Source organism: Cupressus sempervirens, chromosome 4 (genome assembly GCF_028749045.1).
Source record: "Cupressus sempervirens isolate cs-2001-9-10 chromosome 4, ASM2874904v1, whole genome shotgun sequence".
In the NCBI taxonomy this organism is placed as follows: Eukaryota; Viridiplantae; Streptophyta; class Pinopsida; order Cupressales; family Cupressaceae; genus Cupressus; species Cupressus sempervirens.
In genome coordinates this window covers 466,763,647-466,787,644 of record NC_143121.1, presented here as the reverse complement: position 1 = coordinate 466,787,644, position 23,998 = coordinate 466,763,647, and positions in this window count along the sequence as shown.

The window sequence follows — 23,998 nt, the reverse complement described above, 5'->3', positions numbered from 1 at the left end:
ATAAAAAATGCATAAATTAATAAACTAATTTTGTATGATTGATCATATACCTTGCTTAAATTTTTGAGAGTTTAAGTCTTCAGATTGTAGAACTGAGGTATCAATTTTATGGATTCTATTGTAATGAGACTCACTACCAATTGAACTACAGGCATCCACTTTACTCTCACAATGTAGTAGATATTGGATCAAGTTTCACACACATAGTTATTTCTTTAAAACCATTAAGCTACTTGATGGAGTAGGCATTTGTAATTTCTCCCTGTAAATTATTTATAACTTAAAGCCTTTGTAGTTTTGTTTTCTAAACTATTGAATAATTACTGTATTCAGATTTATTTTCTTTTGTCTAGAAGTAGGATCATTTCCACCTATTTCTCCAAAGATAGGATGCAATCTTTCTTGTTCAGAATCATATATACATCAATTCCATCCTCCCATTGATTTATTGGAAGAGGTATATAGTGCCTGATCCCATGAATCTCTATTGTTAGTATTACCTTGGATCCTTGATTTTCTAGAGATATTGAAGGTAAGGAACAAGGAATTATTTTTTTGATTGACATTTTTAATAGAAATTAAGTTTTAAGCATTTCATTGCTGATAATTTTTAAAATTTTGTATAGCAGGTTGTTCCAAATCAAGCAACACAACCTTACTTTGGAAAAGTATTATGTTCTTTGAAGGCTCTATATTCTTTACCAATTCTCAACCCATCCAAGAGTGATTTTGGGGTAACATTCTTTCTTATTTTAGTGACTTGATTCTAATAATTATTTATTTTGTTAAAGCTCCAAGAAATTTTCATTAGAAATATTGGAAAACTTAATGGTGTATTATGTACTTTAGTTTTCTAGGTGAGTAGTGTTTGCATCCTTGTGGCATTAGATGGCTTCTTTGAAGATATGAGTTGCAATTATCTAAACAAAGCTATAATGAAAACAAGCAAGAGCACAAAAAAAGATTGAGCATGGATAATAAAATAAGCATCGAAGGTGAAGATCACCATAAAAGTGTAATTTGTGGTGGAAATGATACAATGCTTGGTATAATTGATACCAGTTGCATTCAAACGTATTGTCTGCTTCTAGCGGACAACAATGATGATCAGTTTGGTGATGATGATCAGTTTGGGTCATTTCATTGATATATGTTATCAAAAACATTTGAAATATACTCTAGATATGCCTCACAAAAGTGACACAAATCATTCATATTCTGAATTACTATATCAGTTTATAACCAGTAAATATGGACAAAGCAACAAAGAAATTGTATATATATCTGTACCATCAATAGTCCAATTAGAAATTTAACTTCATCTGATGAATAATCAACATAGTCCCAATGCAAACTAGTTAGTTGATAAAATAATGGAATATCTAGAAGGCTCTTCTAAGGAATATCTTTGCAGAAGGGATTATAATTCATAATCTTATTGTTTGCATCAAAGTTATCATCCCATCTTGGAGTACATACAAAATCAGATTATGATACAAGACGAGGGAAGAAACATAAGGCTGTAGATGACACTAAAATGCATTCAGAAGAAATTGACAACTATGATGTATCATGGTGAACTTGAAAATCTTGCAAATGATATGGACCCAAAGAATGCTGAGGAGATGAGCATTTAGAAAAAACTAATATTAAACTCTTATAGTTTACTATTTGAGAATCATGCATCACACCAAGTTGAGGCACAATTTGCGAGAACTAATATGATGACTGAAGGTTTTGGAAACCATGCATTGGACAAGGATATTGTACTTTATTTAGGGAGAGAGAAACCATGAAAGAAAAAGTTAATATATTATGACAATAATAAGAGTACTACATTGCAACAACAGATTTCAAAATATTTATTAAAAGAGAATTTTGGTGTGAAAAATCTTGCAGATGCAAGTGATTATGAGATAGTTGCTAGGAATCTTGAAGATCTTGGAAAAGAGTATTAATATCCCATTTGTGTCTTTCCAAGGTGACAAATAGTCTCCTAATCATGATAATGATGTTGATTTCACATTTCTAGATAAAGGTAAAAATTCCTCATATGTGGACGATTGTGGCAGATCTGTTGGCAACATGCCACAAAATAGTGTAATGTAATCAATGATAATAAAAACATGATGATTATGTCAGCAAGATAGATGAAAATTTAAATAAATGTGCAGACTTAAATGAAATAGTTGAAAATGTTGATAGGTTAAAAAAATTGGAAGTTAAATCAAAGAAAGAAGACATGTACATACTATAGTTGTTGATATTAAATGTACAAATAGTGTTAGCAACACAGATGGAAGACATGTTATAGATGTTTGTATGGAAGGGAGAGTTGAGCCTACCACATATTCTATGCACAATCCAATGGTGACACTTCAAAAAAAACATAAGTTCTCTTTACAGGGCTTTACTGAATGTTTTATCTTCAATCGATTTCTCTTCCCACCTCTAGAGTCAATGATATCAACAAAAAGAATTCAGAGAACACCATATATAGTAGAAAATAAAATAAACCTTAATAGGGTTAAAGGGTTTCCACAAGTCACAGAGCACCCCACAGAGCACAACTTTGTTTGGGAAAATCAAAGAAGAAATTTGATTTCTAATCATTGAAAGTGACTCCACTTCTCCAAAGTTTTGATCACTCTTACCATTGTAACTACAAATTCATTGTACTAATGATTAAGTTCATTTGGTGTGCCACTTTTTTGGATTACAAAATGTCTTGTGATATATTGAAAATAAATGGAGGAATATCTGTACAAATAACAGTCAGATCTTTTTGTCAAATAGATTTCTACTATGTGTATCCTTCACATGCATACAAGGTTTGGACTTGTGTTCAGGAATTAACAACTTTTATTTTTTTGCAATTTTGACTATTTGTGTCCAAGTCATCACAAAATGGCACCACACTAGTAAATTTTTCAATTTGATGGAATTTGTGCTACTTGCATCTTATCAGTGAAGGATTCAATTTATGTATAAATTTTTTGCAGCTACTATGAAAGAAGGCATAAAATTTAAATGCCATTAACACAAAACTTATATTTTAGCAACATGCCAACAAATGTGCGCATTGCTAAAATATTGATTTGAGAGCTATTTATTGTTTACCGTTTGAATGAAAATTACTTCTAAATGTTCTTGAAAGCTTTTTTTTCAGAAGTGCAATTTATTCAATTATGTCATATCTAGTCCCTCACATCAAGAAAACAAAACCAAGAAATAATTTTGATGATATTCTCCAATAATTAAGTCTGATAACCCTGGGAATTAAAGAAGAGAGCACCTACAAAATCATACAACCTTTAGTAAATGAATAGAATACAATCTCAAAGGCAGATCTTCAATAGGAACATTTGAATGCATTAATATGAAAAATGAGGAAAACTAATTTTAAGGAATAGAGATAAAGAAAAATGTCTAGTGATTGCTTCAATTATTCTATTAATATTAGACAAAAACTTGCTACTTGTTCAGCTTGATTCTCTTGCAGGTCTAAGGGAAGCCGTGTAGACCAACGTACTAATAGATGCAAATGTGAGGATCCTCATGTTTATTCAATGTTCTCATGCACGCCATACCAGCTAGTGGAACAAGATGATGATTTTTCATGCTTCATTTTTTATACAATCCATCGCATTATGATTTTCCTTTTTTGCCATTAAACATTTGAATATGTTTTAATCACGTTCTTTCTATAATTGAGTGAATGAAATGCCATAACATACACAACAATTATGCTTGTCCAGTCATGTAAATTTTTTAAATCCCAAAATTGCCCATTTTATGACATATGAATGATTGATTTATAGGATTTATGACTAGAACATTTTGGTTTTGTGATTAGGGTTCGCGTGTGTCCAATCACGACATCGTCGATGGGAAGGAGCACTAAAATAATGAATATATTTTATCCTCAATACGATGATGGAGGTCTCAAAATTGAATCTATGGGTTTGATTGATCCTAATTATATTGTGCACACATAGAAAATTCTCCTGCCTCTGACTATGGAAGATAATGGGGAAGAGAAGGTATTGATGTGATCAGTTCCAAGCTCCCTAGTGTGGGTCAATCTTGGGACACCATGAGATTCTAAAAGTGAAATTATGGATGAATCCAGGGCTTTAGAGGAGGAAGGGTTGTGCTAGAAGAGGTGGAAGAAATTATTTTTGAAGTGTTGATGGATTCAAACTTGGGGCCTATTTAACCCTACTATAGCTTTACTAAATGGTCGAGGACACCTGTGGATTTGTGGAAGACTAGATTTGGTCATGTGAGGACCTTGTGATTGATTTATATGGTGGCCACTGTTATAGGGTTTTTTACACTTGGGCAAAGATGATACCATGCTAGGAGCTGAAATAAGAAACTTAGAGTTCAAATTACTATTGATGATAGAGGATCACTCAAACTGATGTTCCAAGCAATTCATTTGAAGCAGACATTTTTGACTATGAGAAGGATTGAAGTTGTCAAAGTTTAGGTCTTATTTAGCGTTTTCTAGGATATGGTGAAATCAATTTTATCTTTAATGTATGTTAATGACAGGATCATGTAAGGGAAAGTGTTTTATATAGCATGGCTGCTTTATCTTCCTTAGGAAAATGTTCTTATGACATGGTTACTTGTAGAGCCTGCACTTCCCTTTGAGAGTAGGGAGATCTATTCGCTCATGGGTTGGAGTTGAATGAATCTACCTGACTTCAATTTTCTTTTCATGTTGTAAAAATATACATAATATTAGAATTTTGTAGGTCTTAGATTCTACAAATAATAAATGTTTTTTTTTTTTTTCAAATGATAATGCACTTTCATTATCATAAGTTTACTTAATCTCTATGTTTTATAAACTATTTTTTAATTTTAGGAGATAATATTTTTATATTATTTTTCACTAATTTTAAAACTTTAGATTTTTTAGAAAATTAAAATAATTATATTAATTTTAATTTAATTTATAAGTTTTTATTTTAAAAAATAATAATAATACAATATTTTTTATTGATAAAAAAATAGTAAAATATAATTAGAGTTAGTACTATTTAGAAATATAAAAAATTAAAATCATATAAATATATTGACTCAAAATTTAAAAAATAATATCAATGTATCACTTTATCAACTAAAAAAAGATATTAATTTTCATGGAACTTTTGTAATTATTATATTTAAAATAATATTCAATGTTTGATTTGGGATTAAGGTTGTGAACAAGGTTTACTTTTAGGATTACAATTATGATTATTGATAAGGGTTTGTATTATGTATTATGGTCAAAATCATGTGTAGCTTAACGTTAGGGTTTGGACTAGATAATGTTTATATACTATTATTAAGGTTAGAATTGAATTTATAGTGTGGATAATGTTCTTTTATATGTTTGTGATAAAGTTTATCATTAAGGTTTAAGATTTAACATGACAATTATAATTTACATCATAACAAGTTTTGTTATTAAAGTTAGGGTATAGTGTTCTCTATTTGTATCTCATTATCTCCAATTCTATATCTTATTCCTTCCATCCCTCTAACACAACTACTCTATAAAGTCCTTTTACATACTTTCTTACTTAAGAAATTATTCAATTAGTATAATCATTTAAAAATAATATGAAAGCTTATTTGAGCCACCAAAGCCTCCCAAATATCATTTTTTCTTTGTATTAGTTAAAATATTAAAACTTTTCTTATTTATAGACATTTTGCATGAACATTTTATAGAGATGAAATTTTAATGTTACTTGGCTATGTTCTAAATGATAAAAATAAATTTAATTTTAAAAAAATCTTTAAAGATTACAAATCTTGTTATATATTTTTTATAAATATATTTTTTGTGAAAACTAATATTTAGAAAAGATAAAAATGAAATATTAATCTAGATAAAAGAGATTAATAAAAAATATTTTAATAAAATTAATTAAGTTATGCATTTAGATAATAGAGGATTTTGTTCGTTGCCTATCTTCACCTTTTCTTCTCCAAAGAAAAAATAATATTTTGTGTCATATCTTGATAGAAAATGATCATTTCCTTGTAGTAAGATGAAATATTCTATATTATAACTAAATCTCACCTATATTTTTTAATTTATAAATAAAATGTAAGGAGTTCATAAAAAGATTTTGAGGGGTTTTGAGTGTAGATTGGGCTGATTTTGAGTTTATTTCAAGTTTAATATCAATTGACATGACATTCGAGGAAGTTAACTAATAAAAATATACTGATAGGACAAAATCTCTATCGATCAACAATAAAAGTTATAAAAAAGTTAAAGAATGTATTAATATGATAAAAAAATCATCGATCATTCATTTAATCATTTGTTTGAGTGACTAATTATTAGTGATTAATTATTTAGTCATTTATTTAATCATTTATTTAGTCTCTTATCTTTTGCTAACCTTGTGATTTTATCAGATGATCAGCTTAGTCATTTATTTAGTTAACTATACTTATAAATTGCAAAATATTACAAGAATTTGATCACTTTTAGTCACGTAGTCATTTATTTGCCAAAATTCTACTAGTGAATAGATGTTCTGTGAAGGTTCTGTTGGAAGCATGAATGTTGATGATACTTCTATGGGGGAGTATTGTAGAAACATGATTAGATCACTACCATGATGATATGTTACATTTGTGATTGTATTTTTCATTGGTGTCAACATAGTAGTTTTCTATAGCATTTGACAGAAGAACAATGGTAAGGATCAAGTTGGTATGGATAGATTGTTGAGAATTTTCACTAAGTGAAGTTAAAGGGAGATACTACTAAGTGTCTAGTATATGCATCTAACCTCAAAAGCATAAAATATTAAGTTTGAGAGAAGTTATGCAAGTTTTGGTGAAGACAATTTTGAGATAGAGTTTATAGAAGCTTGTTTTGGTAAACTTGTTATATCTCTTAACATAATTGTTATTCTAAGAAGAAAGGTTAAAGATGTGTAGAAGAAATGTTGGAGAAGATGTAGTCAAGCTTTCTTATCATACTATTACACATACATAAAGATATTCAAGTTACAAGGTGAAAGATTAATATTATCACTAAGTGCAATGTGTTCTTAATGAGATCCTATAATAATTAATTGAGAACATGTAATAGTTGACTTAGGGAATTGTTTTATGGATTTAGTATAAAGGAGGAAAACTTTCCTTTGTTATGTATGAATGAATGATTGATTGCAAGAAGCACATAGAGAAAAATGCAAAGATAAGCAGAGTAGAGTGAAGTTGGAGAAAACTTCATTGCCAAGGTTTTATTGTGAAATCTGAGGTTCGATATTTGGATCCGAGGTTTGTGACCTAATCTATAAGGTCTGGCAATGAGTGGTCTAATTGATATGATAGAGGAAAGAGGTTAAAGCATAGTATAAACAATTATTCTACATGGAATAATTGAAAGATTAGTTGGACAATGAGTTTAATGGTCTTGCCTCAGAAGTTGTTTGGACAGTGGGTCCTTCTGCCTTCTACAACTCCTAACAAGTTTAGAATCTCCTAACAGGGATTCAAACTCTCCTAATAGGGACTCGTATGTACTAAATGTGTTTATAGACTCCTAACAGTATCCATCCTCTAACAAGGAATATATATCAGTATATCTTTGTGGGCATCATTCCCACCAAAGTTTTCCCTCTGATCAAGGGTTTCCCTAGTTAACAAATATTGTGTAATTATGTATGTATATCTCGTTATGGTTGTTGTTTACTTCAATTGGATGGTGAAAGGTTGATAAATGTTTTAATTGGATAACTGATTCAACACCCCCCCACTCAGTTATCTTGGTGGACTATTATTTCTTACAGGTTGTAGACCTTGATCAAGCATTTACATTTCATCATTTTTTTTGTTTCAATCCCATTTTCTAATTGGTTGAATTGTACACCTTGGGATAATTACCTTCTATAATGATGCATAATTAACTTCTTAGCTAGCTCTTCAAATATTAAATATCATAGAAAAGTTGGCCAAAATAGTATACACATATGTTTGTGTCATTACACACTTATATGTCAAAACTAAATAACTCGACACTTGAATGCTCTAACACTTGGTCATATAAACATATTCATGTTGTTACTTAGCTTCCATAATCCTATTTACTTAGCTTTTAGTAACTTGTCAATATGATTAGTCTTTACTATATTGCTTGACTCATTCATCTTCTTGGTCTCTACTAAATACTCAACAATCAATAGCCTTCTTGGTATAAGTGTTGTATGTTTGACCTTTACTTGATAACTCAGTTGCAGTGATGGGCTTGTAATATATCCTAGTAAATGACTAAGTTTTTGGACACTAATAGACAAAATAGGCCTAATGATCAAAATATAAGTAATATAATTAATATCTTCAGGGGAGGTTATAATTAATCTAACTCATGTCATAAGAGACCATCTTAAAGGGACATCTTAAGATAATGTATTAAAGGGAGGTATTAAGAATATGTAGTAAGGATATTTCTCAAGGGGATGTTTTAGGAGGAGGTCATAAGGGGATGCACTAGGTTCCTATATATTTTTAGAGTTATGATGACTAAAGGGGAGGCCTTAAGAGGAGGTCATGTAATTAATCTAACTAATGTCTTAATATGAGATCACGTAAGTACTCTAACTATTATCTTAAGTGGAGGTCATAATTAATCTAACTAATGTATGAAGGGGAGGTTATAAGTAATAAAACCAACTTCATAAGAGTATGTCTTAAGGGAATGTGTTAAGAGGATATTTTAAGTGGAGGTCTAAAGATGATGCATCAAGGGGATGTTTGAAGGGGATGTTACAAGAGGAGGTCATAAGGGAATCCATTAGGGTTCTAAAGTATTCTAAAGTATTCTAAAGTTTTTGATTAGGAAAACAGGTTTTACAGGGATCCTAAAACCCAAAGTTTTATAGCAGAAAACAACTTAAAGCAGAAAAGACAGAAAAAAAGCTGCCTCAAAAGGCTAGAAACAAAAAGGCCCGAAGCCTGAGAAACAAAGGCCAGGAATAGAGCCTGGCGAGCAGAGTAGTGTCCCTTCTTTTCCATTGCCTGCAGGGTTTCTACAGCATCACTTTCCTTTTGGTTGGCCTCTTCCTCCTAGATTGTGGGGAGGAAATGCATCTAGTCCCCCTGACTTTCCTGGATTCCAGTCTCTTTCTGAGGATCTTCCCGATTGGTTCCATGCTCTGTACTCTGCTCCACATTCCCCATAAGACTGGCATTGGTCAGATAGTCCCCCAGATTAACAATGTTTTCATTCAAGGTATGGAGGGTATCCACAATCTGTTTAGTCACAATCTGGTGGACAAAATCCAGCCTTTGGACCTTCTGCTCGAGCTGAGTGATACTGTCCTCCTGATTGTCTCTAGGGTCCTGGCTTCTATCTTTTTCTTGGCTTCCCACCTGGTCTTTACTACCTCTGGCCTCATGATCTTTGACATCCCCCCTGTTGTTGGTCTGGTTGGACCTGTCCTTCAGAGTCTCAATTTCTTGAAAAAGCCACTTAATGGAGAACAAATTGTCAATTAGGCTGTTCTTTTCATTTTTGAGAAAGTTGAAACCCGTTTCATGAACATTGTCAGAGAGAACCAGAAGAGTCAGGTCAAGGAGCTCGTCATAGTGGGTGCTATTGTCAAGATCTCCCAACACCTCGATTTTAGCAGGTTCTCTAATAATGCCCATACTGACCCTATCCACATTGAAATTGCTCCAGACTCTTCTCTTATTTTTCTTTATGCCCCCCCCCTTTTCAACCATGATTTCTATCATCTCTTTTGGGGGCAAAATGGGGACCTCCAGGGGGGAGGTAGGTGCAGTAGGGCTGGGGGGAAAATCGGCATGGTCACTGAGATGATCATGGGTTGGGGTCTAGTTCAATTTTCTTTTCTTGGGGTTATCTTGGGTTACCAAGGGGGTCACCTCCTTCTTGTCATTATCTTTCCCCTTGTCATCTTCCAACTCACTTTCCTTCTCTGCCTCTGAATCTGCCTCCTTTGACTCTGTATTTGAATCATTACTAGACTCTTTAGGATGAGGGGAAGGGGGGTTAGGGGGAGGGCACCTAGGGATCTTCCTGCTAGGGAAGTGAGGAGAGGGATTGGCTTTTGGGGTTTCAGACTTGACAGATTTCACAACGTGCACTTCCCCTGAGTCTGAGCTGGCGATGTCCTCCGAGGAGCCACCCGAAACCCCAATGGACTTGACTCTTGTTTGGGTTTTCAGAAACTCAAAAATGAGGAGCAGAAGACCTTCGTGAAGGGTAGGGTTCTTGACAGGACATTTCTTGTAACTCTCTATATTCTTAGTCATAGAAGTATAAATATAGAAAGGAAAGGAGATTTTCACTTTATGTCTAAAATGATTAAGTAGAACAAAATGATGGGTCTTGACTCTATCAAACTTGGGCTCCAAAGTGACATACTCTATGATGATCCTCAGAACATGCACCCAGATCTTTTTGATGGATTCAATGTCATAGTAGGTGTTAATCTTTACTAGTTTTCTTTTCTCCTTGTTGTTCTTGACAAAAGCGTTGACAACATTGGTGAACATCTTCTTATCCCTAAAGAAGCTCATTCCTTCCTGGGAGAAGCCTGCCACCTTCGCAATGATACCCTCTGTGATTTGGTGGGAGACACTATCAATTTTGACCTTTCCGTTGTGCCAGGTTTCAACCATAATCTTGGTAACCCCAACATCAAAACCATAGAGCCTCTCCATGAAGCTGGTTATGCCGCCCTTCTGGAGTTTTTTTCCAAACCTTCCCTTTTTCTTTCTAGCTCTCTATTTCTCCCCATGGCTCTCTTCTAATCCTTTCTCCCACCATTGTGATCTTATGCTTCTCTAACTCTAAACCCTTAACAGAATCGCAGAGCTCAAAGATGAAAAAATTGCTAAGGACGAGAGCTTTAATGCGCGTGTTATTGGGTTTAACTCTGGCTTTCTTCTGCTCATGTAATCCATACACATTATTATGAAATGGTGGGGGTTCCACATAACTCCAAATGATTCCCTTTTAAAACATGATTTAGCATGTTTAATCATCATAAAAAAGAATTTGAGTTGGTACCTTGAATTTTCTCCTTTCAGATGAGCTCCATAGCTGCCGCCGAAAAATGATTATTGTTTCCCCATGTCATCACTGAATTGAATGTGACTGCTACATTTGCAAACCAATCAACAACCACGTTAGCTTCACGGTAGACATGGCTGACGTGGTAATTTTAAAATTTTCTCAAGTCCATTTTTAGGTCCTCAATTATGCTTTCAATGGTCCATGATGGTTTGGTAACTTCTAAAATACAATTTATTATATTTAGCGAGTCTCCTTCAAGCCACAGTTATTTGATCCCTGAGTCCAGGGCCAGCTTAACAGTGAGTCTGGCCGTACTGGCTTTAGCGAAATGGTTGGTTTGGTGACCAATAGGGGAGGAGATAGCAACAATGCCCCCTCCCAAGCTGTTTCTTATGATTCCACCACATCCGGCAGGACCAGGGTTCCCCTTAGCCACCCCATCAAAATTGGCTTTATGCCAATTTTCGGGGGGGAAGGACCAAGTAGCCTGCTGTCTTCTTTTGATCCTATCTTCTTTCCTAGTCTTAATTTTCCCTCCGTCCTTTATGTTTCCATCTCTTGTTGTGGAATAGTTCTCTTTCATGAGGCCATCAATTTTCTCTGCTATAATACCCTTAGGAGCTTCTCTATCTCTGAATATCCTATTGTTGTGCTCCTTCCAGATTCCCCAGCAAAAGTGTGGGATAATCCAGGAACTCAAAATTTAGGAGTTCAAGCCTTTGTGGTTGCTACTCCACTATATGAAGAATTCCTAGATACTGGCTGGCGGACACCAGCAGAAGTTCATATTGGAAGTCAGAAGACTCCACACTCTAGAGGAAAAGAGGCAGTGAATGAAAATATGGTTAACTGTTTCCAGGTCATGCTTACAGAGGTAGCATCTGCTGGGAATAATTTGGCCTCTCTTGGCTAAATTATCTAGGGTAAGGATTTTTTCTTGCAATAGGAGCCAAAAGAAAATGTTGATTTTGGGCATTAATCTAGGGGTCTAGGCCTTGGCCCAAATAGGTTTCTCCCCTATGCCCACAAGGGAAAGATAGCCCGAGGCTACAGTATAATGGCCTCCAAAAGAGTCTCCCTAGACTAAGGCATCACCTATCTGGTTGATGTTGATAGCATTCAAAGAGGCCATCAAAGGCTTGAGATCTTGCGAAAGCTCTGCCAGATTGTGCCATTCATTCCCATTTTTGTAGTTCCTAACCAGCATACCATATCTGCCTATTGCTTGATCAACCCACCTATCAAATGAAGGATGGTTATTGAGAGGTTCCTCAAAAAGCTAGTTGTCCTGCCAAAAAAGGATTTTGTCTCCCATTCCAGCTTTCCATTTGGCCCTGGATTTAGCAAGGGGAAGGGCCTTCAAGATACCATTCCAAATGTTAGAACCTAATGGCAGCTCGGCCCCCTAGAAAATGGAGGAGAGAGACAAGCCTCCCAGGTACTTCTCAGCCAAGATGTCCCTCCAAACCCCTGTACCTTGAAAGATGCACCAAGGGAGTTTAGCTAAGAGGGATTGATTGAGGTGAGAAATTTTCCTGATTCCAAGACATCCCTGGCTTTTGGGCAAGCAAACCTAGTCCCAAGCTACTAGGTGATATCTCTTGTGGTCATCAGTTCCAGTCTAGAGAAAGTCCCTCTGAATCCTCTCCATTCTGTCCGCAAACTTAACCAGAATCCCAAAGAGACTGAGGGCATAGGTGGGGAGGTTTTGGAGAATCGAGTTAACCAAGGTGCATTTACTTGCCTGACTGAGGGTGGCCCCTTTCCAACCAGCAAGTTTCTTGATGAAGTTGTCGATAATGCTTGTCCAAAAGGAGTCTGGTGGTTTGGAGCCTAGAGGAAGCCCAAGATAAGTCACCGGAAAGGACCCAATGCCACAACCCAGAATTCGAGCAAATTTCCTCTGCCTCTCCAAAGGAGTGTTGAGGAAGAAGAAAAAGCTCTTGTCTAAGTTAATAGCTTGTCCAGTACCCCTAGTGTAGGAATTAAGAATCCTTTTGAAGGTTCTACCCTCTTGAACTGAAGCTTCACCCCAAAATTGTGTCATCCACAAATTGCTGATGAGTGAAAGTGGATGGACCCGAAGAAGGCCTCAAACCCACTAAACACTTGTCCCTGATCTTCTTCTGGATGAGTCTGCTAAGGCATTCCACCATGATAACAAATAGGACTGAAGAGATGGGGTCTCCTTGCCTTAGACCCCTAGAGGGGGAGAAGAAAGGAGAGGGGTGGCCGTTGACCAGAACTGACAAAGAGGGTGAAGAAACAAGCTGGGTGATGAGCTTGTAAATTTGATCATCGAGGCCAAAGGCATGAAGAACAACAAAGAGGAACTTCTAGTCAACTCTGTCGTAAGATTTTGATAGGTCCAGCTTAAGAAGGAAGCCTTCCTTTTTGCCTGCCTCAAGAGAGTGGATAACCTCATGAACTAAAACAATTGAATCAAGGATCTGCCTGCCTGGGACAAAGCCAGTTTGCTGAGGAGATATAAACAGAGGGATAACTCTAAGAAGCCTGGAAGTGAGAACCTTGGCAATGATCTTATAGAAGGAATTGTAGAGGCTAATGGGCCTAAATTTATCTAGAGAATTAGCACCCGAGATTTTAGGGATGAGGACCAGAAAGGTAGCATTAAGTTCTTTAAGAAAATTCTTGGCTCCAAAGAACTCCTGAACCACTTTAACTACATCCTTTTTCACTACATTCCAAAAGATCTAAAAGAAAAAAGTTGGGAAACCATCCGGGCCAAGAGCTTTATCCCCCAGGAGAGAGAAGAGGGCCTGATGGATTTCCTCCAAGGAGGGGATTGCCTTCAGCATGGAGTTGTGGTGAACTTGAAGAATGGGGGGAATGGTCGCCAGGATTTCCTCTTGTTCAGACCTAGAGAGGGAAGGATCAACTGAGAGTAGAGATGAGAAGTAGCAGATAGCTTCCTTCTCAATTTCATCCTCTTTGGTAACCTGAACCTAGCCCTTAACAATGTTGGTTATTCTATTATTAGCCCGGTGCTTAAGGGTGGTTAAGTGAAAAAATATGGTGTTGCGGTCTCCTTCCTTCAACCAACTGACTCTTGATCTCTGTTTCCAGAAAAGCTCTTCCTTAGATATGATGTTGTGCAGATCTGTAAGGATGGCCTTTTCTTGCTGGCTATTATGAGCATTGTATCCTAAATGCTAGATTTCATCCTGAATAGAAGAGAGCTGATCAGATATCTCATCTTTCTTCTGGAAGATGTGGCCAAAGTTAGTTCTATTCCATGATTTGATGTTCTTTTCACATTTTTCAGCTTTTGGGCAACTCTGTACATTGCAGTGCCTTCAACCTCAATGCTCCACCAATGGGAAATATTACCTTCCAGCACAGGGTGTGAGAGCCACATTTTCTCAAAGAAAAAAGGGAAGGCCTTGTTTCTGGAAAGGGCGGAGGTAGAAAGAGAAATCGAGGAATGATCAGAGCCCACCCTATGGAGGAGGGATAATCTACATGAGTGGGAGAGGAGCCATTCGGGGGAGATGAGGGCTCTATCAAGGTGAACCTAAATATTATCACACCTAATTCTTCTATTAGACCAAGTGAAGCTGCCACCTTGAAGGTCCAAATCCAGGAAGGCGAGATGCTGAATGAACGAAGCAAGGTCGCGTTTACTATCCTGATCCGGGGCATGACCCCCCCTTTTTTCTGCATCAGATAGAGGCAAGTTGAAGTCCCCCATTATAATCCCTTTATTCAAGTTACAATTAGATAAGATGTCAAGGAGCTTGGTCCAGAAGCAGTTCCTTTCTTTATTGGTATTGGGGGTGTACATGTTAAGGATTAACCAAGATTCATTGCTTTGGAAGTGAAAAACCTTACAAAGAAGAGCATTAGTAGAGCTGAAAAGAGTAGTTAACTTGAAAGCTCTAGTGTTATATAAGGTTAGGACACCACCTGAAGCTCCATCCAAATCGAAAGCTTCGCAGCAAAAAGTTTTACTGAAATATATCCTTCTTACCAGGTCCCTTTTCATCTTAGTTTCCTGTAACATCAGAAAGTTAGGTCTTTGGTCTCGAATCATATTTCTAATGAGTGAATCCTTGATGGAGGCCAATTCATCTTTTAAATAAAAAATCATTTAATATGAACACAAAATCTTAACATTTTGACACAAAATGTTTAAGATTATGAATAAGGCATGAATTATTAGATGATAACATTCATTATCACATAAGTTTCATTAGAAAATTTACATTAACATTAAAACATAAGATTATATTACACACACACACACACACACACACACACACACACACACACACACACACACACACACACACACACACACACACACACACACACACACACACACACACACAGTTACATGAGCATGCATAAATTTTAACTAATTAAGATGATAATATAGATGTACTAAAAGGAGGCCATTCATTATCACATAAGTTTCACATAACATTCATTAACCAAAGTATTCTAAAGTTATTATGACTAAAGCAAATGTATTAAAAGGAGGTCAATTAAGAGGAGGTCATGCAAGTAATCTAAAAAATATCTTAATGTGAGTTCAAGTAAGTTATCTAACTATTGTCTTAAGGGGAGGTCATAAGTAATAAAAATAATGTATTAAGTGGAGAATATAAGTAATCTAATTAATTAATGATATAACTGTGTGATTTTTGAGTCAAACTCATTGACCCATGTTTCATGAGTAGTGATTCAACATGAATCCATCTCTCATGAGAATAAATGGAACACTTAGCACTCATTGGATCTAGGTGATGCTCACAGGGGTGAAGCACCGAGACTTCCTGGAAGGTCACCCATCCCAGTACTACTCTAGTTTGACTCAAAAATCACATAGTTAAATCCTGACAGCAATATCACAATTTGACTTGCTGTGGAAATTATCTCCTACTTATCAATTGATGAGCTTAAGGGGCTTTCTAATAAATGGTTCATAAGGCACAACACTTGGTGAAGGTTTTGCAAATGGGGTTGCAAGCTTTGGGTTTAACCATGGAGGAAACTCTGTAGTTAAGCACACTCAGGCTAGAGTAGTACTGGGATGGGTGACCTCCTGGGAAGTCCCAGTGCTGCACCCATGTGAGCATCACCTAGATCCAATGAGTGCTAAGTATTCCATTTATTCTCATGAGAGATGGATTCATGTTGAATCACTACTCATGAAACATGGGTCAATGAGTTTGACTCAAAAATCACACAGTTAAATCTTGATAGCATATCACAATTTGACTTTATGTGGAAATTATCTCCTACTTATTAATTTATGATAATTAATATATGGAAATAAGGGCAATTCCTAAAGTGTTCTAAATTTATGATGACTAAAGGGAGGTCTTAAGGGGAGGTGTGAAAAAGTAATTATAAATATATATTAAAATTAATAAACCATCAAAGAATACATAAGAACCTACATAAAATTCCACATCAAAATATACATAGATATATATCAAAACCGTTCAACTATAAAATAATACATAGCATTATACATAAAAGCATACATCAAAGAATACATAACTATATACAAAAATTATTGAACCATCAAAGTACAACTAACAACACACATAAAATAAAATCTTATTTACCAAGCATGCATAATTGTATATCAAAGCATAAATGCAACAAAATACATAAAAAAATCCAAGATCCAGTACATCAAATAAGAGTTCAAACTCTAGAGTTAAAATGTAAAAGAATGAGAGCTATAAAAACAAGTTTATCCTAGAGCTCTTGAAACATATAGTCAAGATCCTCTCTATTTTTTATCATCTCTATTTTTTTTTTTTCATGTTCTTCAATATGAAACTTCAACTTTTGGTATCCACATCCTCTTTTTGGTAATACCAAATTATAACTTTTTTTTCTATAAAATGGCTACCATAATGTAAATTTTCTTGTCTAGACATGTATTCAATAAACTAAATACCATTTTTGTCTATTTTTATTTTTTGATAATATGTGCATTCAATAAAAAATTAACTAGATGGATATGATTGTCCATCACCATCTATAGTTAATTCTAGCAACTTGTATATTTGGTTTGGTTCATCTTAGTAGATAATAGTCTACATTTCCTACCTTATTAGGTTCCACATGGATAGCAAAACTATCTCCCACATACATCTCCATAGATGCACACACCTATAACAACCAAATTAGAATCACATACATAGCTAGCTGAATATATAGGACTAAGACTGCCAATGTCAATGTTAGCATCTTCAAAAGGAGGTAATCTGATTATCTCCTTAATATCCCACCATGAAACATATCCATCTGCAATATTTTCACATTCACTCATTGGATTTTCATCAATGCAATCAACAAAAAAGCTTGGTTTTCTCTTACTTGGATCAATCAAGGTTTGTGGTGTCATGTATTCATCACTTGATGTAAACTTCTCATACTACCAATTCTTTAAGAATTGTAAGGATTATATTGATCTATGTTTGTTAAAAATATGAAATATAAATAAAGAAATACATATTTTTATAACAATAAAAATTTGATGTGATATTTAAATGAAAATCATGTCACGACTCAAAATAAATTAAACTTGAATCTTTAAAAAAAAAAAATGACCTTTTACTGACCAAAAATAAGTTTAATTGTATTTAGTGTTACTTGGTCAATTAAATGGTTTGGAAACTAGGGCATACACCTATTGGTTATGGATTGGACATTCTTAAGTAGTAAACAAATAACCCATTAAACTCATTTATTTTATCAACTAGGGATATACTTGAAATGGTATTTGTATAGTATATGCTCTAAACCTTCTTAGTTTCCATTACTAATCTATGAAAATGGAAATTTTGAACTTAAATATAGAATTGAACAACCAATCTATTGTGCAAGAATTGAAATACAAAAAAGATACTATTCTATTTCCCTATGCTGCAAGAACAAAAGTAGTTCTATTACCGTGTGGCTACAAAAGAAGCAAAGTTCTATCTATTCTAAGAGAAAAGGAACATTACTTCTACTAAATAAATTCACTCACCAAGTGGGCCCCCTTGGATGAGATAATGAACATATACTCAAGATAAAGTGTTGGAGACTAATAATGTCATTTTATTGACATCTGAACCATCAAAACATACAACTGTAACAACACAACTATATTAAGCACTAGTGTTGGATTACAATAGACTTCATGACTAACTATTGAAGTCTGATCAACAACTTATTTATAACATCTACATAATTTTTTTCCCCCTTCATATAAGATCCTTCAACATCAAGGACTTAGCAACATAGACTTAAATGAAGCACACTAATTCAAGACATGTTCATTGAGAAAATCTTGCAAAAATATCGCATGTTTTTATTTTGGATTTGTGCATGCACAGCTTACAATTTCATTTTCTAAAGTATTTGCATGTGACTACCACATGAATCTATCATAACTCCTTTGATTACACTTCCTTAGTTCCTTTTTGACTTGTTCCTGCAAGAGGTTAGTGCACATACCACATTTTGAAACATATATCAACTTCAATAACTCATGGAAAGCATTAAATGTATAGAAAACTAATCCTTACTCATGACATATGGCTAAAAGAACCTAACCCATAACATATTTTAAAGGAAGAAAGATACATTTCTATCATTATACACACACATGTTCTCATTTTCCAAACATTAGTTATAACTATAGTGTTCTAATTATAGAACCGTAATATATCTTCAAAAACCATAGTAGAGATGTGTAATTATAGGTTTATACAAAATATATAATAACAGGTCTTTTGAAATTAAGGATAAAAACCCTCTAAATAACCATAAAAAAAATAAAAATCATATACTAATATATGGTCCTATCAATCCCCCTAACTTAAGGCATTGTTGGTCCTCTAGCAAGAATCTAATTTTTAACTCTAGATCTCATCCTAAAATTAGCTATAGTGCTTTATCCCGATCCTCCTTTGGCATAGCTCCAATAGATTCCCTCATTTGTTCCCATAGTCTAACTTCAACTACCATATCATGATCATCCACATACTCATGGATACCTAGAAGTAAACAAATAAGTAGAGGAGGATGAAATCCAAGTGGTATCCATAAGGTTTTTCTAGCTCTTCCTAACATTATATACAGGAAGCACACCTACTTTCCATGATAAAATTTTGGGGATAATGTGGTTCCCATACCTGTAAGTTATGGGGAATCCCGATCCATCTTTGCATGATTTCCCTTTTAGATGCTTGTAATTCTCTATCCCTCAACTATTCATACTTTGAATAAGCAACTTCCTTAAGTGTCTTAATTTTCTATTTTTCTACCTTACTGTCTGCTACTTTCAACCAGTCATAGTATTATCTATGCGAATTCTTAGGCTCAAGCCTTAAAAAAATAGAGAACTCATCTCTTCTTCTTTGTAAAGTGCTACTTGATTATCTATACTAATTTCATTTTGAATCTAGAACATAAAGGTCCTCAACAAAATGTCACCCATGAACATTCGTGGATTCCATTTCCTATGATTAGGAACTACTAGATTATGTAAATAAAATTCATGTAAAATATTTTTAACTACTGTAAGAGAATGGTGAAACATGATATAATTTATGAGGTGTGGTTAAAGATGGATTAAGACCTTGAATAATTCTTGTCATTTTAAAATTCAACATATGCTCTTTAAGGAATAGAGTGCATACCTACATTGAAGTAACTAAGGTATCAAATTGGTAAATTTAGTTACTTAATGCTACAATGTGGTGATCTCATCCTCTTTATCCAATAATTCTCATTGTTGATTATTAATGATTTATTGCAATCTTCTCTTCTCTTCCATCCACATGGATTTCTTAATTAAAATATATTGGTACAAAATTAATCCTTCTATTAAGGGTGAAGAAAGATCTAGTGGGGGCATTAGACCATTCTAGTCTACATCTATCCATGTAGGTCCTATAGTCTCTCATTGTTCATTATTTTCTAGATTTTTAGGTAGATGCCTAACCCAAGGAACTAGTGATCTCTCCAAGTTTTTAACTAATGGTTGTGGTGGATGCTCCACTTCCAATTATTGGGTTTCTTGCACTAAGGTTTCCAAACCTTCAATCACAATATGCTTAATGTTTTTTTATAGTAATCTCCACATTAATTTCTAGGTAATCCTCATCAAGAACTTCAAGATTTTCCTTTCTAGCTACATGAGATTCCCCTTATATATTTCTAGAAACACATATATTTTATTTATTCATAATCCCTTGTTCATCATCTAAAGAAATATATGGAGCCTTTCCTTTTGTATGAAACATAAATTTATGTGATATTGAACCCTCATCATTGTTGTCATTTTCAATGTGGAGACCATTATCACCTAGACTAGAGAAGTATATGATTCAATATAAACATTATCAACATATTCCCCCAACACATTTATTTGTTCATATTTATCTAAATCAAAAATTTATTTTTCAGACTCAGAAACATTACCAATAGGCATGTCAGTCAAACTTCTGCCCACACTAGGGTTTCTAGAAATTTGCTCACTCCTAACATGTGTCTCAATGAAAGTTTTTGATACTTTATTCCTTTTCTTCTTTGATGATTCTCTTTCATCATATTGTGCAAGAGTTTATTTTTGCACTTGCTTCCTCTTAATAGGAGGTGAGGAAGAGATATTAATACATTCTACATCTTTTGAGTCCCTTGATTTAATGTTTCATTCTACTAGTTCTTGAGCTACCTCTTTCCCATTTCTCTTTGTAGAAGACCTAGTTTTGACACTGGTCTGAGGGGTAACAAGGTTTTTATCAAAAACAATTTCTCCTTTTCCTTTTCAAAAGAAGAAATAGATGGCAATTCTAAACATTTTTCTTTTTAGGAGGCTGAAAGTTTGTGGTACAACTAGAAGGTGAGGGTTCAAACCGTTCTATAATTTTTACAGTTTAGTTACTGTAGTAATTCTTCTCTCTAACCTAGGTGTATATTCATCCATAAACAAGAAATCATTGCAAGAAATAGTGGAATTTCTTCTTAAATCTATTTCAACTAGAAACTTAATCAAATAGTGATTATATATAAAATTGGGCTAATCTTCTTGTACAATAGTCGGGTAAGTGCACAAAGTTGTGGTAGCAAAATGGGGGTATAAGATGTCACTTTTTTTTCTTCTTATGAAATTAGTGATTTCTAACCTTTGATGAGAATTTAAAGATAGTTACACTAAAAATTTCAAGATATGACAAATAAAAGTTGTATTCTTGTGAATCTAGTTTATAAACTAATATTTTTATATTAAATGGTGGAGTTTAAGGCCCTAAAAAATGGGGCCACATAAAGTGGTACTTCTTTTTAGTAAAATCATAACATCGTGTGAAGTGTGGTCCCCCTAAAATCATAATTTCTTTTGGGAATTCTTTAATTGATCTAGTCAGAAGTTAGCTAATACCACATGTAGTTTATTCCAAAATTTTGAGTAGATTTTAAATGTAAATGTTTTATTTTATGAATTTTGAAAGTGAGCACATCACAAAAATGTGAAATATCTGTGCACTCCTAAATATCATTGAGAACTAATAAAAAATGAAAACTTATTTTTTTTTAAAGTGTGTAGAATGGAGTCTAGTTTCTAAAATACTAACTTGTTACAAGACCCAATGAATGAGCCAAAATCTAAGCCCCAAATACTACACATTAGTTTTTGAGAAAAAAATATACATACATTCAAAATAAATTATAGTTGAAAGGCTTAAATTTGTCTAAATTCAAAATAAATTACATGGTTATATAGCTAACATAGAGATCTACAATGTCATGTAATATTATTTTATTGCTATTCAATGACAAGAAAACCTAATGGAGAGCACACAAGAAAAGTTATCCATTTTTTAATATGCTTGTTGGAAAACATGTCTCAAACCTGTTTAAAGCCACTGAGCCTTTGGGTTGGATCTCCAAGGAAAATCCAAGCCCTAGGCTTCATGAATAATTAAAAAGAACTCTCATACAATCATGCAAGCATACTATGAATATGTAGTGGTTTTCAAATAGTGGTAGCATGCTATTAAAATATAGTAGTTTAAATAACACACACACACACACACACACACACACACACTACAACAAGAACACACTACAATGTGTACTCCCACAATAATAAATAAACACTAGTAAACCTTTTCAAATAGGGCACACTCATGTAAATTTGAGCACTGGGATCATATACATAAAATATAACATTTAAGTATATAAAAAATAGAAAATATACACTAAAATATAAAATTTAGGGCACACTCATGCCTCTCTCTCTCTCTCTCTCTCTCTCTCTCTCTCTCTCTCTCTCTCTCTCTCTCTCTCTCTCTCTCTCTCTCTCTCTCTCCCTCTCTCTCTCCCTTGTCCTTAGACATATTATATGATAAAATGGGTGAAAAGGGATCATAAGAAATCTTGTGACCCCTTTTGACCCATTTAAAGCATTATATATGTGTTAAGGGGTCCTTGAACCTCTTAAAACAAACATTATTCAATCGAATGGGTTAAAAGGGGTCAGAGGGTGACCAATGACCTCTTTTGACCCATTTGACCCATTACATATTTGTTAAGGAGTCCCTCGGCCCCTCAAGACACACATTATGTGATTGAATGGGTCAAAAAGGATTATAAAGTACTCTATGATAATTTTTGACCCATTGTAACATTAAGATGTGTGTTAAGGGGTCCTTAGACCCCTTAAGACAAATATTTATTGATTGAATGGATCAAAGGGGTGATAGAGTATCCTAAGACCCCTTTTGACCCATTTAAATCATTATATGTGTGCTAAGGGATCCTTATACCCCCTTTTAACCCATTTGATCATATTATATGTGCTAATGGGTCCTCAAACCCTTTCAGACACATATTATGTGATCTAATGGGTCAAACTTATTTGAAATACTATATGACTATAAGGGGCTTTTGTAAGGAAACTTGGCAATAAAAAATATAACCGTTTCCACATAACCCATAATAAATCTAAAATAAACATGGAATTAAAATCCACATGCAAGAGAATAGACAACATACCCACAAAATTGTGACACAAGATATACCCTAGGAAACCCTCATTGAGGGAAAAACCCAGCCTCCAAAAGCATCCATCACCATATATTATTCAGCAAAAAATATCATTGCCATACAACCATGGAAGCCTTCATGGCCATAGCCACAACCGAGCAAACTATGTGAACAAGCATGAATCCACACATCCCATGCCATGCTTTCAACCTTCACAAATGCTCCCTAGGCTAACCTGTCAAGCCTTGTCCTGCTCGACTCTTGCCTTTTGTCTTCTCCTTGTCACTCTCTCTCTACAACAACTACCCTTGTGGCTGCTTATATAGTAGCAAGTCCCACAAAACCACTAAGTGGTATTACATAAACCATGTGCTAAAACCATGTGCTACCTAACCCACTGACCCCACATTTAATATTGGGCATTTAATTCTTTTCCTCAATATTAAATAATTACATGAAATATTATCACAATGTTACAATACAACTCATCAAAAATATTCCATGGGAATCTTTACATGTTGCACGTCCATCTAGGTACAACATTACATAACAAAATAAAATATAACAATATTATGCAATGTGTGCAACACCCATTATCTCAACAACTTTGATGACCCCTTAAGACACACATTATGAAATAAAATGGGTCATAGGGTATCCTATAACCCCTTTTGGCTTATTCAAACTATTATATGTGTTATAAGGGGGTCCTTAGACCCCTTAAGAAACACACTATGAAATCAAATGGGTCAAAAGGGATTAAAAGGAACCCTATAACTCCTTTTGACCCATATGAACCATTATATATGTACTTAGGGGTTGTTGGGCCCTTAAGACACACATTATGTAGTTGAATGGGTCAATGGGGTCATAGAGTACCCTATGACACGTTTTGAACCATTTTAA